The following is a 19515-nucleotide window of genomic DNA, read 5'->3' as shown; positions in this document are numbered from 1 at the left end:
TTTGAATTTGTCCAGGAAAGCATTTAATTCTGAAGATGAATCAAGTGAGACAAAAAATGGAGCAGGAAAATTCTTGGCCCTCCTCAAGTCAATGGAAGCTTTCAGGGAAACCAGGACTTCATCCTGTATGTTTTGTTTTTCTTCAGATGTCAGTTACCTGCATACAACATAAATACGATGTGGTCAGAGAAGCTTACAGTGAATGGCTGAAACAGTTAACAAAATCAATAAATGTGGGGAAAGTAGATGAAAACATAAACCAGACTGAGATATTTTTTCCAGACCAAGATTTTTAAGTCTTCTGTATTTTGTCATTTGTTAAACCACAAATAGTTATAAACAGAGCTGCAGTTCAGAGAGTCTTTGTTTCTAACATAAACAAGGTATAGGGCATAGCTCTGTATGTCAGCCAAACATGACTGTAAGTTACAAAAATGATATATATGTATAAAAGAAGTGTCAAACCCTAATTGAAAAATTGTATTTGGACGTGGATAAATATAAGGAACACACTTAGCTCAAGAAAGGCAGTAAGTATTTCACAGAAAATAACTCAGACTAAATTAATGCATACATTATACTGCATCTGTGAAATTATTCAATTTATCAAAACACAGAAGCTGGGGAAGTTTGCATCATTTAGGTATCACTATTCCTAATGGTGTGTATGCCCTAACTGAGAAGGCTTATAGGGCTTATAGTTATGAAACTTATACTGAACATATGCAATTTTTAATTTAACAAGATCTAGGAGCAGAATAGCAAGCAGACTGTATTAAATTGGATCAAAAGTATAGAATAAACTTTAACAGACAAGCTTTGCACAGTCATTAACAGGAATAATATTTTTCATCTAAAATGGCTGCATTTCTTAATAACCAGGTCATATCATAAACCCAAAAATCTGTAAAATGCTCATTTAAACACTGATTTTTCACTTTATTTACCTTTAATATTTTTTTAACATCATGAACTCTTTCTTTCAAATCATTGCTTCAAATTCTTTTAGATTTTGTTATTTAGACCTAAAAAGAAATAAAGCTCTCAGATAAGTATGTTTGCCTTCCAGTGTTTTGGTGTGACAGGCTCCTTTAGCTGCCCGTGGGTCACAGCAGTCACTGTGGTAAACAATGTTCCAAACTTCCAAAGCCTGCAGAGGTCAGTATAGCAACATCAACAAGAAATTATATAGCTTCACTGAGTAGATTAGCAGTCACAAACATTTATTGTTAAAACTCAAAAATCATGTATGGTTCTGGCTGTTAACGTAACTGTGGCATTACTATGTCATGTAATGGTTACTCCTGCAACCTTCATATGTCACAGATACTAAAAGTTTTAAAGACATATTTCTGCATTTGCATTTCTTAATTATAGAAGTGTTAAATATCTTTTTCTTCAGAGTGTTTGAGAAAAGTTGGATAGGCATTATGGAAAACTTAAGCACACTCTTTGGAAGCTGTCTTTTCTGTGTTGCCCTGTCAATGACCTCCACTGTGACATTGAAGGAATACCCTCGTTGTGGGTGAGAAGTAATTTGCTTCAATAGCTGTTCTGCCCCAGACACGCATAAAAAGGAGACTGTAAACATATATCCGCGTTTGCTTTGGCGCTGACAGAGCTGACACCATCAAAGTCATTTGGAGCAGAACTTTCAGATGTCTGTGACACACTAGGCCAGGATGAATAATCCAAACGCTAAATGTCAAGCTCCAAGCTCAGTGCAATGAAATCTCCAAAACTGAAAGGAAATGACAGATGAATAGTGCTAATCATATGAACAATACCATATTAATTTTATTTACCCTGTTGGCCAGCTTTTCTTGACCTGCCCTCTTGGGGCTCTATAAAGCAGTTACATTAGTGTTTCACTGCACATTCTCAATTGTATATTAAAGAATAAGCAGATGTTCAGATATTACCTTGGGGTCCACAGAGGAAGATTTTGAGAGACACGGGTTTGGATTAGATATATGTGATTTACTTCCTTCATAGTACTCCACATAGTTGAGGCAAAAGCAGATACATGACACCCACACCACAGAATTACCCCTCCCAAGAAAAGCTGTTTATAAGTAAAGTATTTTTTCTTTCATAAGTCTGCAAAAGTTCAGGGTGAGCTTTTTTGTCACATCAATACACAGCATGTATTCTTGTCTCAGCTGTCCCATAACAATAGTTTTGCAAGGTGGACATCGAGATGTTGAAAGTGGTTCTGCATTCATTTTTTTCCTTTCCCTATGGACATTCATATAATGCAGGTCTTCATATGTTTACACCTTCATGGTTTCTCAAAAGAAAATGTGATTTGCTCAAAGCTGAGTAACTTCAGCAAAAACATATGAAAGAGAGAAACCATCCTGAATATGAGTGATGGGTCAGATGTTCTGCTGCTTCTACTTATGCACCTCTACAGATCTGTGGCAGTGGGAGGACTACATTTGGCCTTTCTTGGCCTTAAGAGACCCACTCTGAAGTGCATTTATGCAATTGCATAGAAATTATATAGAGTTGATGCTTGCATAAGTTTAAGGTAAGAAAGTAAAATGATAAATGTTTAAATATGTCTAATTTCACTTATTGTCTCTGCAAGCCTATGTTATTGTACTAGTAAAGATTCATTAAATTAGTAGTGTTTGCATACAAGTTATTTGCTCTCAGGTTTTAGTTATCATGTTCTGCTACATAAGAAAGCCATGGATTTGGGTATCCAAAGCATCAGGAATATTTAATTTAACCTCATCTATTCCCAATCAAAAACTGTCCCTGAGGAGCTGATAAGAACGAGTTGTTAGAAATTTAATGGGTATGAGGAAGCTCACAGAGAAAAAGTTTTAATGTATATATTAAATCCCAACTTCTACTAAAATGGCTTGCTGCTTGTAGCAGCAATATCATGATACTGAATCAAGTACCTGCTCCATGCGGCTCCTGCAAAACCAAGTTGAAGGATTTCTTTCTCTGCCACTTTTATAACAATCTTTCTTAGAAAGACAAAGAAATACCATCCACAACCTATCTCCTGATATTGTCAATAATGTTTCCCTTATACATTTTCAAAAGAACTGTATTTTGCTGCTTAAAACAGGAGACAGAAATGTGTATACTATATATTAATTTTTTTTTTTTAAAATCACCTTAGTTTTTTACTAAAAACACATTGGAAAAGTAGAGGAAGCTTAAATAGACCAATTCACAGACTTCTATTTTTTAATATGTGTGCTGAAAGGAGAAGCAAAAACTTTTCTAAAGTAATCATAAACTAGCTTCCTTTTTGACATTCTATTCATGCATGGTGGATCTCAGACCAGCTAAGCAACAGCATAGATAAAGGAATTTTGGTCTGAACCTGGGATAAAGTACAGTGACTTGAAATTCAAACAAGAAAGGTAAAAGTGAACAGGCTATAGCTGGTAATATAGATCTTATCCTCACAACCTTGCTTTTTATTCATTTATTTCTCCCTGTGCACAATGGATGCAGAGTGAAGATAAAGGAGATCATCTGAGCTGAAGTGCTTCATCCTCACTTTGCACAGACATGCATGACTGTTCCTAGTTCTAATTAATTAAACTCAGTCCTGTAAAACAAATGAGACTTAAAACATTTGTGATTTCAGTAGGTTCAAAGTGTAGAAGAGAACATCAAAACCTTATTTCTCTATTCATCGTCATCACTGTATTTCTCATAGCGTCAATGGCTTACATCAAATATTAGAGGACTGATAATTCCTGTCAGTTTGTTTTTCAGGTCTTTTTCTTTCCCTAAACATTACCAGTAACATTGTGATACTTTAAGTTAGTCTTCCAATTGTCCCTTACCTCTTCTCTGAAACTCAGGATTCATGGGGATAGGACAGAATCCTCTAGAAAATCTGCAGCTCCACGAGTGCATCTTTATTTCCTTTAAAGCAAAGTATGTTTGCTGAGTCAACAATGAAAGACTGAACTGTTGGTAATACAAAGCTGGAACGTGTGCATTCAAATATTTTCAAGAAATAGTAGTGCCCTAACTTACCAGTAGGCTGCCATTGCCTAGCGAAAAAAAAGCACTACATTCACCCTGTCTTCAGTGAGTCTGTAGCAGAAATTCCATTGTCTTTAGAAGAAGGATGAGATGAGAACACCTTTTCCAATTCCCTGGAAAGATCTTTGGTAGAAGATGAAACCATAATCATCATGTAGCCTTACTTCTTCCTAAAACTTGCCAAAACAATCTCCCCTTTCCACACTTTCCACACTTAAGCCTAAGAATCTGCCAAGGAAAAAAAAGAGACAAAAACAGCCAATGAAGGCAATAAGTACTGGTAATATAATAAACAGCCGAATGCATTCAGTAGCTCTCAGTCTCTAGAAAACACAATTGTGTGACTTCCACAGACATTTGGTTAAATAAAATATAATTTTATTATATTTAATAAAATCAAATACTTGTGCAATGGATGTGTAGCTGTATGTGTAGCACCCCGGGCCACATGGCAGAAATCATCATACTCTCAATATTACAGGGAAGGTGCTACACTATGCAGAAGATATCCTCATTATCTATAATTACAAAACTTATTTTCCACCTGCTGGCCTAATCTGTTTGGGGTTTTTCTTCATTTTTAAAATTGTCCATTGCTCTCAATTAACTTCTTTCTGGAATCACCAACCAGGTAAAATTAGAGCACATTTTAAGTTTAAAATAACATAGGCGGATCTTTTTAAACTTTTTCTTTTTTTTTATTTTTTTTATTTATTTTGGTTGAGATTTATTCCCTGAGGCCAAATCCCCTCTGCTGTTACTCATGAGAGTAGTTCTGTACACTTCAGTGAGGAAGCTTTTCAGAGGACCGCAAGCTTTGACCCTAACGGGATGTACCAAACCTCTTCTAAATATGCACATAAGATACGTGAGACGAATCCTCACTGAGGGAAATAAGCAGTGTTCTTAAGTCAACGAAGCTAAAACCGTTTACAGACAGTGAATATTTTTCCCCTTTTTTTTCAGATTTCACAAGTCTTCACCAAATATTTATCACATATGCAATGCTACATTTTTGCTAATTACATTTCTATCATTTCTATTCCTTTATTTAAGGAACTCACCACTATATAATCAATACCAGTGACTCAGTCCTTGCTACTATGACAGGAGCAAATTTTACCTCAAATTTTGAGAGAAATAATTTGGGTAGTCTATATGACATGACATATCTTTAATTGTTTCATTGTTAAGTAAGAAATTAAGAAACAAGCCATTAAAAGAATATGATAAAAGATATAATTAGCTGCAAAACAATACAGCTCTAAGCTTTAAAATGTTCTGCTGGAGCTCTGGAGCTGGAGACAGTCATGTCCTTGTGATATTTCAGTGACAATTTCTATTTTAAGTGTCAAAAAACAACTCTGCTATCTGGAGCAAGTAGTGTAGTATTCTCTCCTTTTAATATTCTAATCGTGAGGTGTAAAGTGAAATGGTTGCACAGTGTAATGGTGGTAAAGAAGCTGAGTGTCAATGAGACGGGAAAGGTGACAGACACGGAATGAGTCCCCAAGGTGCTCTCCAAGTGCATTGGATAAAGATTCCCCTGGGAAATTTTTCTCATTAGTTCTCAGACACAGTTCAGTAATTCAATAGCACTAGGTTACCATTAGTCACAAGACCAAAATATGTTACTTTCCATGCTTTAGCTCCTTAATTTGTATATGTCATTTTACGAGAGAAAATTATGAGATTGTCTATCATTCAAAGTTTGTATGTTGTTTACATACTGTAGGATGATCCATGACAAGAAGACTCTGACAATCCTATTACAAAAGAGCATACAAATTACAGACACTTTTTAATATTTGAAACTGTATTAATGAATGATTGCATTGTACAAACATGAGAAAGACATTGCAGATTGATTTCCTATGTTAGTATCTGAAAAATTAATTAGAGCTTGAGAGGTAAACCTAAAATTTTCAGCAAGTGAAAAATGAGGGAAAAGAACCCACCTGCTAGATTGTGTATGTGGATATTGGCAGGTTAAAATAATTTTTCTCTGCTTAAAGATGAAATGTGTATGTATTCAGTTAATCTGATGGGGAAAAGTAGCTAAAAAGTTTGATGGTTAGCTAATTTTATGTGTAATTACTCTGTGAAAATGTTAAACTGAATAGGTTATTCTCGACATTTTTTTTTCCATGCAATAAAAAATGTACTTACTTCTATGCCATCAAAGTTAACTACACTCCCACTCAGCACTCAAAGGGATAATGGCTGGAGGTGTTGTCTCTCTCATTACCCACCAGGGTGGAAAGAAAGGAGTATCCATCCCCAATGGTCATTTAAAACCTCATTGTTATATTAAAAAAAGTAGTGAAGACAAAATCCAGAAAACATGAAAATGAGACACACAAGCATTACATGTTTTACCTGTAAAGGATTAGCTTATCTTTTTATGTATTCATGTATGGGCTCCAGAATGTTCCACTTTAGTTTTCCCTCCTGATTAATGTATTTAGCACTCATCATTGCACCTTGCTCTCGTATTTAAAAGACAGAAGCTACAGGTAATTACTGTGCCTAAAGTAGTTCAGGAAGTGCAGATATTTTAGCTTTCCAAAAAAAAAGGGATGCATTCTCTGTAAGCTTTTTCAGTATATTTCTTTTTTTTTTTTTTTATAGAGCTTGTGCCTTTTGTGTTTTTTGGTTTTATTTCCCTTCCCCATGAACAGTGTACAGCATTTAATATGAGAAACAGAAAAATGTTTGCAAATAATTGTCTCTCTTGAACAAAAAATATTGAAATCTGTCAGTCAGTAGGTGCTTCATTTTCAACCCGTCAGCCTGGTGAGAGCTTGATCTTTTACTGCAGTCAGATCAAAATCATGCACCTGAGGTGTCTCATTTAACCTACAAAATCAACTTATTAGTAGAATTCCTTAACAAGAGGAATTATGTCCCCAACAAAATTATGTCCTATGCAGTAAATAGGACTCACCGTTTTATGACTAGATTCTGATATGCTTATTGTTGTACTGCAAAAAGGCCATATGTTAAGTGTTGTGGTATCTGTGCCAAATAAATCATTGAGAGCCAGTTCCCATTAATCTTACTCAAGTATGTTATTGTGCTGAAGTTGGATGTTTTACTCCCATGATTAAGGTGAGAATGGTGCTTCAGAGTGCCAGTTTTCTAGAAGTGTGAACTCACCTGTTTCGTGTATATTATTTTCTATGAAGCTATGTGCTGCCGTCTCCAAAAGAAGCTCTTTTAGTTGAAAATGTTTCTATAACTCTTTAACACTAAGCTCTCTCCAAACTAATGATCAGGCTCTAAATAAATATGCCAGATACTTACGGTATTATTTATGTGCTATACACAAGCTCATCATTGACTTATGAATTGTAAATATTTATAAGTGGCTCATATTAAAGTAGTTGTCAACTGCAGCTATAGTACTTCACCTTCTGTCACTCCCAGGTATCAAGGGGGCTGATTCAATCACTCTCTTGTCAGGCTACCTTTCTTCTCCTGAATACCCAAATCCCTAAACACAACAAAATATAAATGAATGAAAAGTGCTAATGATGCATCATTACCAAGAGGTATCAAGTTTTTTAAGGTCCTTTGCTGACTAAATTTTAAATTAGCACAATTATTCAGAGCATTCCCCAAGGCTCCATTCATTATGCTTAGCCGCTGAGCTGAGGCACACTGCAAACGAAATATATATTACTGTCCACACGTCTGTCTGCATTCCTGGAGTAAGAACACATGTAATATCTACTTGAAATGGGAAAGCTCAGAGTTCATCATATAAAATGTTTTTGTGCATGGAAAGGCATACAAATGTGCATGTATTGTAGCACTGATGATATTACTGTGTTTTTATTAGTGCTCTGTTACGTAAAATGTATTTATTATCCTCAAAGACCCCGAATAACATAGGCAGGCACTTAAAGACTGACTATTTTATTGAAAATGTTGATTAAGCTACTTCTTAACACAGCAATTTTAATTTCAAGTGAAATAAAAAGACTGCTGAAGCCAGGAATCAGAATGTGTCTGGTAGTGCCTAAGCCTCCCAGAAGCTCACGATGCACAGTGGATTTTTTTTCCTTTGACCCTGTCATCAGGAAACAGGTCTGAGTGGACACTTCTCTGCTAAATGTATTGGGCAGCCTAGATATCAGATCTTTTTAAATTCCCACTAATAATGACCTGTGGTACATCTACCATGTATGTCAAAATTTGCTTTTCTCCATGCAGTAAATGAAGAGTCTTAAGTCCTTGTTCATTAAGATATTTAACAGTTCTCTGAAGACTAAGGAAGGTAACATTGACATGACAGATCCTTACTGGATTGTCCACAAAGATCAATTTAATGCACGCAGCAAAATTCATGGTGCTATTCCTTGCAAAACACTGTTGTATTTTTTAGAAGAATAGCAAAACAACCAGTCCTTTACACCCGCACTACAGGTTAATAGAAAAAGAAGAAAAAGGTTTTCCTTCTCATGTATCACTGCCTTCATGCAAGTGATATACACATGGGCTCACCAAACTACAAATTTGACAGCTCTTCCAGTAAAATGTAGTGCCCATTTGTCCTCATGCAGATGAAAACAGGTATATTCGTAAGAGAAAATTATTTCTGCATGTATCTAGCTGTGAAGTCCTGAGCTGCTTTTTTAGCCCAATGACATCACCACACACAAGTTGGGCCCCACAGCACAGATGTGCTTTCATGTGCAGTGATATCACTTTCACTAAAACACTAAAGGCATGACTTTCAAGCAGTTTTAAAATTCAGATCAGTTCTGCTCATATTTAATCTAGACATGTTGGTTTAACACCAAGCCAAGCCAGACCTTTTAATGTTCAGTGGCCATGATATAAAATTCTTCACCGTGTTGCACCAATAAATTCAGAAGTGCAGTGTAATTTGCTATAGTCACAGTGACTGTGATGAAATTTAAGAAACAGTTTAAAGCAACCCTTCTTTTCGTGTCTTACCACAGTACTTCAGTACTTTGAATATTAATTTTTTTTCCCCCACAACAAATAGGTGTGAGGACAGGGTATTTTATTGCTGCTTATTTTGATCAGGTTGAGATCAGATTAAAGGTAGGCTGCAAAACACCATTGGACAATTCGTGAATTAGGAACAGTTTCACTGTGGAGTTATTTAGGAGTTGCTTAAAACAAACAGTAGAAAGAAAGTGCCACTTGACATTGACAGCAAGTATCTCTGTTCATTTTGCATTGTCAATAGCTCCAGTGGTAGCACTATTCTTTTGACAGCTAAAAGCAGATGTGTGGGTTAAGTATGGGAGCAATTCAAATGTCCATAGTAAACTGCAGGGGGGCAGAGAGAGCTCAGAGAACAGCAGCTTTAAAGTAATTGACTAATACAGTAAGGATATTAAAGTCATTTAGTGCCAAAAGGGAACACACTGATCCTTGACCCTGAGCCACTTTGGAGTAATCTAGTATTCAATCCAGCGTGTAATGACTGCCAGGCCTGTCAATCCTCCGGGCTCTCCAGTCAAATGCCTGTGGCTACTATTGGCTTATGGTAAAAGGACAAAAATGCAAGGAAATGCCTCTCAATCAAGCTATGATGTGATAATGTTATTGCTCCAATGTATTCTATATTGTCCCTGCATAGTTTAATCTGTTGAGATCCATGTCAAAAATTGCCCTTGTTCCCCAGAGGTCTTTACTCAACCTTTTAGTAATACAAGTGGATTTGAAAGGAGAGGGGTAACTCACTTGATGAATTGCTTCCAGTTAATATAAAAAATAAGAGGTCAACTGTGGCTTAAAGGCTAACCGTGGAAGGTATAAATTAGAATAAGCGTGCTAATAATCTGATTAGTAAATCCTTGCTTTTCATTTACCCCGGTGGGTAAAATATTTTACAATAAATAATATTGACACAGAAATCTATTTGCATGGGTGACACAACTCCTATGAAGTTTAGATGCTGAGAGGACTTTTGGCTGGGAATCAATAAGAACAAAAGGCTCACTTGCTTCACTTGTCCTTAAAACTTCTGCAACTACTGGGAATCTTGTATTTTAAATTAGGCACCTCACATTTGAAAAATATAATTATTGCTACAGGCTGAGTAGTCCACTTGAGCTTGAAAGAAGGAAATTGCCATTTTTTGTTATTTTGATTTTGCTAATTAAAACAGGGAAAACTGACCCACATAGATTCTCTAAAGTTAAAAAGTCAGAATGGGATAATAATTATGCAAATTTCAATGCATGGCTCTAAAAAGGATCTTTATATTTCATTATATGATCTCCACTGTTTCCTGACCCCACTTTGTGTGTGCTGTACATAAATTTTGAGAAGGGGGAGGCTCAGGTGATAGTGATGCTCCCATTATTTTTAGAGAACTGGGAGGTTATGTAACAGGCACTTTGACTAATTTTGTACTGTATGATTCCACGAAGCTCTCCACAGGGATGATACAGTAAAAAAAGGAAAGAAAGAGAGAACATCTCCTGAGAAATATCTTGCTTATAACTTTGAGATAACTTCAGTGTCAAAAACAAATGACTTTCTCCAAAATTCTGCCTGTCCTCTCTCAGTTCAGTGCTCCAAAGTCATTATTCAATGTAAGGTTCTATTTATAAAACCATTTTCCAGCCTGTACATACTCTTTACACTTGAAAAATTATGATTTTGTGGACAGTTTTAGGGGGTGAATCAGAAAGGGAGGAAAATTGTCCTTTTGTGCTCACTGAATTCCCTGGCCATGGGGGTGGAAGCACATGCAACGTGAACTGTGATCCCATCAGGAGACTGCTGGCTGTGTTCCAGCGGGTCTCTTCATAGGAGATTTTATCACAAGCTGGTGTTTTCACAGGAGACAAAACACCAACCAAACAAAACCAAACAGAAAGAAAGTCTACAAGCAAGCTAACCTGAAGCAGGGTACGACAAAAGTGTTATTGCTCTGTAACAGCAGTTAGTGAGCTTCAGTGTCACATAAATGGCTGTAGCCAATATTTGGCAAAGCAGGGTCTTTGCAGAGTCCCACAGGAGCAAGTTCTTTCTTTTCTTGGGGTGCTCTTGGTACAGTAGTGACTGTCCAAAAACTGTGCTCACTGCTACCAGTGTTCTCTCTCAGCACTCTCATCACTTTTCACAGACACAGATTGCTGCGTTGCTTTCCCACTTATGTGATAGCCCTTACATCAGTGTGGGCACTCAATGAATACTTCATCTGGGGTGAATTCAGCTGTGTGATTTAAATGATCTTCTCTACTTTACATTTCCAAAAGGAAGGTAAACATGAACCTGCATGGGTTTGTGCCAGCCTCAGCAGTGCAAGCAGTGCCGCAGCAGCACCTACCAGCTGGTGTGGAAGATGCTTGAATCAATGTTCAACCTCTAGAGGGGAAGGGAGCATACAGTCACCATTAGCCACCTGGGACTTGGGGGCCCTGTCCGTTCCACATTCAGCTTCCTCCTGCTGTGTTGGTGACGAAGAACTTAACACAAGCCCTGGTTATTCAGGGACAGAAGAAAAAGAAGAGCCCTAAGCCTCCCTTGACGCAAGTACAGGACAGTCTCTGTGATATGACACACTCACTGCCGGGCACCTGTCTACCGCATCTGTAAGTGGTAGACTTGTCCTTCTCCATTCATCACCTGGAGTGACATTTTCCCCTTCTTCACTACTATTGAGGAAGAAGGAATGGGTGACATCTTCCACAGCTCCTCAGCCTGAATGGGGATTACAAAGATCAGCTCCCCTTTGCAGTGTTTGATGAGACCATCAAGATTTCATGGTCCCATCCTTCATTTTCCTTCCATAAGAGCTGTGCCTGGCTTCAACATGAAAGCATGGGTAACTTATTATTAATAAGGGTGAATTTGTGTGAACACAGAAGGAAACACTTATGAGAAAAAATGTCAAAGACCTTTGCTCTGAGATTCACACGTTAAATGTAGACAGGTATGAAATTTTTTTTTTTTTTGGAGAGAAGTGTGTTCTGTGCTTATTTTCACTGGCTACTCACCATCAGGACTTCAATCTGTGGACCATTTCCTGTCACTCCTGGGAAGTGCTCAGAATGGTTATGTTTAGAGCAATGATATTTAGTGAGATATGCTTTTAAACTACAAGGAGAAGAGAGGGAAACTTTTAGAAAGTGCAAGAAAATTCATGCTGTTCCTTAACCTACTTGAAACCAGAAATGCCTTAGAGCTAATAGGTCAGGCATTGCTGGGATGCCCATGAACCATTTCAAAATGCTTGTATCTCAGCTCTAATACATCCTCCTTTGTTTCTGTTCCAGGTTGATTGTGTTTTTATTTAAATTTCAGACTTTAAGTGCAACTCTAAAGCTACCTGGACCCCTAAGGGTTTGGATGTTTTTTGAGTGAATCCTTAGTCATACCTCCTGCTGCCTCCCTCTTATTAAATTAGTGTTGTTCTGCAGCCTATGAGAGGAAGAAAGCTTGTCTTTTGCACTCCCCTTTTAGGTGCATTTGAAACCATTAGTACCATTTTGTAAACAGATTTTGAGATGACAGTGCAATCTTTTCAAAGCAGGGCTTCAAACACAGACACACATACGCAAATGCATGCATGCACGCATTCCACTTTTATGACTTTGGAATAAAAATGCAAATGAATTTATTAGCTTAAGCATGGCACCAAATAGAAATTTATGCACATACATTTAAAAAACAGACCCCTTGAAAATAAAGCAGTTGCAGCCTATTAATTTTCTTTTTTGACAGTTTTTAAAATTCGCCTAAAAAAATGAAACAGCATGAATACTGTCAATATATCACAACAGCCACATTAGGTTTTGTGATATACATCATAATATAAAGAGCACTATTAGAGCACAACCTGGGAACCATTAAATCATTCTAAATCACTGTTACATTCCATTAGTGTCAATGGTGAAACCACATAATAGGCTTTATTACAAACTTCACCTTGGTAGGCCATTGTCTCTAATAACCACTTCTCTATGATGTGGTATCATACCCAGAAATCCAGGGAGATAATAAAGGCTCCCTTATTTCTTTTTTATTGGATGGGTAAAGTTAAATTTAGCTGTAAGTAAAAAAAAATCTTGAAGCTTTGTTCACTAACTGCGAGTTGCTGCTATTTGGACAAAAAAAAAATTAGGCAGACTCGGGAGAACAGTTTGAAATAAATTTAAATCCTGGTAAATGCTTGAGGCCAAGGTAAGATAGGCAGTCCCAGCAATTACAATGTCATTTTTGAAATGCAGCTCAGTGCATTTATGCCCTTCTTTACACTTTTGTTCAGATACCAAGCATTGATTATAGAAACATTATAGGAATTAAATCTGTGTTCTTGTCTCTTCAACCCTTATATACGTGGTATCCATTAGGAAATGAAGAAAAGAATGAAAATGAAGAAGGAAAGAGAAAAGAAAGGAAGGAAGGAAGGAAGAAGGAAGGAAGGAAGAGAGGAAGGGAGGAAGGGGAAGGAAGGAAGGAAGGGAGGAAGGAAGGAAGGAAAGAAGGGAAGAAGGGAGGAAGGGGAAGGAAGGAAGGAAGGGAGGAAGGAAGGAAGGAAAGAAGGGAGGAAGGGAGGAAGGGAAGAAGGGAGGAAGGGAAGAAAGGAAGGGAGGAAGGGAGAAGGAAGGGAGGGAGGGAGGGAGGAGAGAGGGAGAGAGGGAGGGAGGGAGGGAGGGAGGGAGGGAGGGAGGGAGGAAGGAAGGAAGGAAGGAAGGAAGGAAGGAAGGAAGGAAGGAAGGAAGGAAGGAAGGAAGGAAGGAAGGAAGGAAGGAAGGAAGGAAGGAAGGAAGGAAGGAAGGAAGGAAGGAAGGAAGGAAGGAAGGAAGGAAGGAAGGAAGGAAGGAAGGAAGGAAGGAAGGAAGGAAGGAAGGAAGGAAGGAAGGAAGGAAGGAAGGAAGGAAGGAAGGAAGGAAGGAAGGAAGGCAACCTCTGTGTTTGATGGAGCTGAGGGTTCTCAGTCCTGCCTGGTTACAGGTCTGTAAGCAGTTTTGGAGGAACCCTGCCCTTTTGAAGGAGGATTTAACTGGAGCAAGGTCATCAACCTCAAATTTTGAAATTTATTTCACACAGGCACCTTGTATTTCCTGCAAGAACTTTGATGAATTTGGTAAATTAATGTCTCCATCCTCACAGCATTTCAGCTTCGTTGTCTTGCAGAAGCACAGTTGTGACTTCAGTTTGCACAACACTGCAGCCTCCCACCATCATTATTCAGATACTGGTGTGTCTGAAATAATTTCTTATGGTGACGTGTAATGTATAGTGCTTGTCTTTATAATTCTTTCATGTGAGCTCAGTGCAAGAGTTGAAGTAACTGGAAGGTAGATGTGAAGAGACAAGTGAATACACCAGCCTCATACTGCAGCTGAGTTAATGAACTGTATCCCTTTGTCCACCTGACTGAGTTCTAAGGGCTGATGGCATTTTATCCTTAAATTTTCCTGTAGGGGCTGATTAGGGATGGGTGTAAATATGAAAGAGTCCTTACTTCACAAAACTTACAAGTCAAAGGCTTTTACTAAGAGTCTTTTCTGATTGGAACAGTTGTTATAAAAAAGAACATATCCCCCCTCCGATGAAGTAAATGGCAATAAAACAAAATACAATAACCATCTATATCCTCTGTTAACACTATAAACTTAAGGATTTTTTCTTTATTCCACCTATTTTAGAATTTAACTAGTTCCTCTGATCAAATTCTCCTTTATATGTCCATTAATGTCCATTATTTCATTCCTCTCCTTTCCTGCAACCTTTGTTTTTCTGCATCTTGCTCAAATACACCTGTTTTGAGATGATGACCCAGTTCAGAATTCTCTGGTATATTCCATATCTTTATGGCATTTTTGCACTTACCTTTTCCTTCTAAATGGCAGTTTTATGTAGCAGCTGATAGAGAATGCAAGTCTCTTGCATGTAGTGAGAACAGTCAAGGTTTGTGTTGTGTTTCCTTGCACTCGTTCCCATTAAACTTCATATTCCTACTTTAAACATTAATTTTAACTTCTACTGTATCATTGTAACTTTCTTATCAGAATAATATCTTGTTATGCATGAAATACTGTTTTAGAAGTGTTACTCTGGTTTATTTGTCTACATAGTATGAATTTGCCAGTCTCCCAGGCAAACTGTACTGCAAGCTACAGAAATTCTGTATCTCCAGTGAGTAAGATCTGAAGCTAGAATCTAAAACTCAGTCTGAACTTGGAATATCCCTGAAGGTAGCCAGATCATTCACTGGAAACAAAAGAAAAAATATGTGAGAAAGGGATACTATAAAAGGATAAAAAGGTATATCGAAGGAGACAAAAATGACAATAATTCTGGGTGGCACAGAATGATTAATTACAAATTTACTAGTAAACTGTAGTGACTGATAAATCCTTGCATTCATTTATTTCATTTAGGGTAACCTGAGTCCAATGTCACATTCTTCAGCTTTGGATGAAGTCAGATGTGTTTGGAAGAGGGACAGAAAAGTGGGGAAAGGAGGTTAAAGATGACAGGAGACAAGAGAGCTAGGAAATGCAATTAGCCTTTTGGATACTTTTATCAAAGTCTAAGCCTCCTTTGATATTGCTTGTTTAAAGTTTGGCATGACAGACAACAACCCTGTTCTCAATGTCAGCATTACGTATTCTGCCCTTCTTACTGGTGTTTCTCATAACTTGAAAAATGCTAGGTTTTTTGTTCCATTGTCTAAAATGAGCCCTAAGAAAGGGTTAAAAAGGTGCTCATGTGAAAAATAATGAATAAAAATTTAAAAATATGGAAAACAAAACTTTGCCTATGATGCTTTCTAGGGCTTACAAGAAAGAATGCTTAAAAATGGTTTTAATTTGTCTACTGAAGAAAGCATCTTAGCTGTATCACCCTTGACCTTGTTTACTATTTCCAGTGTACATTATAATCTTTTTTTCTATAACTGTTTGCAGTGCCATTGGTGTTGACAAAGCTGCAAGCAATTTCTGATTGTTGATAGAACAAGATAGTCTGTGAAAGCGTGAGCTTCTTTTTGAGCTCTTTATTTTTTTATCCCATCATCTCTGGTTTGTTTTTTTCTTCTTTCGAAACTAATATGGTCTAGGCATTTAAATATCTAGAAAGGCTGATTTTGGGGTGTATATAACCTGTAAAAGCTATATAAGGGCAATAATGACAGTGTCCTTAGCCTTGGCTTTAATTTTCCTGTGGTGTTAACTTGGCACCTGAGGCAACTTTGTCCTCTTGAGAAGTGTCAAAATATATCATGTATTAGTATCAAAGTTAAAATAAATTCATTACTAATTTTAAGAAAGAGCTGACTCAATGCTTTAGATGATTAACGCAGAGCACTAGATATAGCTTGTTACCATGCACAGCACCCAGCTTATACACTAAATTTAAACAAGAAGATAAGGAGAAAAGCTTTAATTTTCTACTTTTTTTTTTATTACTATTATTATTTTCCTTCAATGCTGTGATTTTAACTCTCCTTCAGATGGTTTCTTTCATTCCTGACATTAAATGGTGGAACAATGGACAGATTTCCTCTCCTCAGTTTAATTTAAAACCCATTTCTGTTTTTGCTCCCTCCTCCAAAATGTTGTCATTCATAAGTGTATATGACACTGAAATGTTAGTCCTTACTCAGTATACGCACAGGTGGAAAAGAAAGACAACAAAACATCTGTAAGACGTGAATGCTTCCAGGAAAAGGATTATGGATGCTAAGTATCTTATGCTATTGTAGTGCTTCCAGGAAAAGGATTATGGATGCTAAGTATCTCATGCTATTGTACCTTGTGACAAAATACTGCTTATGTTCTGACTGAACAACACAAACTTTTATTAGCATCCTTTCACCTATGCTCTTCTGTTTTTCTGGTAGTTTATGATGTAAAGGACACAACCTCTGGTTGAAATAGAGTCACTCTTTCTTCTCTCATAATATCTATACTCTCTCTGCTCTCTTACAGTGTTGCTCAGATAATAGGCCATAGTCTGTGGCCACATCTTTAATACAGACTAAAATAATTTTCAAATGTCATTTAAGGAAGCAAAATAGGCTGGACTAAAATGGGTCCAGGACTGAAACAGCACACAATAAAACTATTTGTATTCTTTTCCTTAGACCTCACTGAGGCTGAAGATCCTTGCTCCAGGTTCTTGTATGCAGTTCCTAAAAAAAACCATCACCAGCTATCTGTTCTGTATCTAACATGCTGCCTTGACAGACTAAGGAATTAAAAAAAGGAAATGTCTCTTCGGAAATTAGTGCATGATACTATGTCCGTACGGTGCAACCTGGGAAAAGAAGCAGTAAGATTTTAATGACAGATCTTTTTTATGGAAATATTTGAGAGCTTGGTGTGTTATGAAATATATGCAAGCATTTGCTGCTGCATGGTTTATAATACCCTGAAGCAAGTTGTAAGCCTTATCAGCATCTGGGAAGATCAGAACTTTGCGTTTGGGTTTTGATTAATCAAATATATTATGAAATCTTTGCTATGCCTGATTTTTTTAGAGAGTCTATTTTTGATATTAATATGTCTCTACAGATTAGATACAGATCAGTTGTTTCATGAAAATAATTCTCTTATCTTTTTCCTCTTGTACAAAAAAATATGTTTTTAAAAATAAAAACCATCAGATAAATATTTAAACACAGATTTCCTTCATGTGGGTGTCTCTTCCATGCTATTTCACTTATAGGTCTTTGTACAAATGAGATACTTTGAAATGTAGGACATTTAAGAGTCTCTAACTTTTTAAACAATCACTAGAGGCCTGCAGACTGCTTCCTAGGAGGAGACAGCTGGTTGTATTTCATTCAGTGTCTTTATGGCTGTGTGTTAGAAGCCTGAGTGTTAAACCACGAATCTCATCCTATTAACCCAGTCATATAACCTTGAGCTATGCAGACTTGCAGATGACAACACACAGTACCTCTAACGTGTATCAGCCAGGGTGTGATGTTTTTATCAGGTACAATTAATGTTTGAAAGAATCTGCATTAAACAGGCAAGTATGCATAGTTTGACTCAAAAGCACCTACAGTAATTTTTCCAGTTGTATCCCCCCAACACTGTATTGGGGGTCTGCAGTAATTACATTATAATCCTCTTTCATCCCTTTGGATAAGGCTAATAAACTTTTTTTTTTTTTTAATTTCACTAAACTGGGGAAAACTGATGTGTTAATGTTATAAATGTGCATATCAAAAAGGACTGTCAAAATAACTGTCTCAAGTATTTTTTTGTTCTCTCTCGCTGTTCATGATAACTCAATAATTCATTTATTTTAAAGCAACAAAAAAAAGTGCAAATGGCTCTTTAGATAAAATTGAACATTCAAGATTTAATATTTTAACTTGAAGGACACAGCTTTCCTCTTCAGAAAGCAGGCCTATTATGCAAGTGCAATCTTTTTCAAGCAAACTGGCAAAGCTTTTCACCACACAGGCTAGAGGTCCAATCCTGCCAGCTGCTGAGCAGCCTGAGCTCAGGATGAAGCTGGCTGGCAGGGACCCAGCACTTTCCAGGATCAAGTCCATAATGCATAAGCACACCAGCTACTTTGATACCAGCGACCTTAAACGTTTTGGTCTATGGTGTCAATGATCCATGAACTAAGACAGATTTACTGTACACAAGTGACAGTAGTGGTTTAAGAAGAATAAGTAAGGAAGTTGTGTCAGCCTTCACTTTGACTCTCCTTGCTCACAAGGTGTACCCTAAGCCCTGGGTTTGCCTATGTACCACAAGATCTCTTTTTTTTCTGTTGAGATCTCTTGTTTCCCTGTGTATAATCTACCTTCGCAAAATTTCTTCCCGACAAGTAATAATTTTGCTGAGTAAACGATCAGTAGCTTAGTAATTATAATAATTGTACTGACAGGCTTGTATAGTTGTTATTACTCTCCCCACTATGTGAATATTTATAAGGGGTACATTTAGAATATACTGGTGTCCTGAGGCTTCGGGATCAGTTGTGTGCAATGTCCCACATCTGTGCATGCACAGAGATCAGCAGTTGGATGTCCCTGATTTTTGATCTGCAAGCCTGGCATATGACCCAGAAAGCACTACACATACTACTCTCTTCTTGACCTACATTCTTCTTTTCTACTTCCTGCATCATAAAAGTTAGTTTGTTGGGTTCTTTTTTTCTTTTTATTCTACACAGCAGTCATTTTCATTGCCATTCCGTGAGCAGAGAGCTTCCTCAGCAAATGGAATTGTTTTCCATTTTGCTCCAGTCATGTTAGGGTCCCCCTGTTCTAGAGGGGACATGGGAGTGCTGCCAGAGGGCTTTCAAATCTGGAACTATGTAGTCATTTCTTTGTTGGGTCTGCCTGCCACTCCGGGCTAACTCCTACCAAGTGACAAGATCCCCAGTGGGGGTTTAGAAGGGAAAGCTGCTCAATGCAAAACATATCTGGCCTCCTCCACACGTCATTCCTGAGCCTCCCCCTTACTATTATCCTGTTTTTTTTCTCTCCCATGCACATAAATACTGCACATGCAT

The sequence above is a fragment of the Pezoporus occidentalis genome, unplaced genomic scaffold, assembly GCF_034315485.1.
Source record: "Pezoporus occidentalis ecotype Australia unplaced genomic scaffold, CSIRO_AGI_Poc_V1 ctg14, whole genome shotgun sequence".
In the NCBI taxonomy this organism is placed as follows: domain Eukaryota; kingdom Metazoa; phylum Chordata; class Aves; order Psittaciformes; family Psittacidae; genus Pezoporus; species Pezoporus occidentalis.
Note: the sequence above shows the minus strand (reverse complement) of the source record.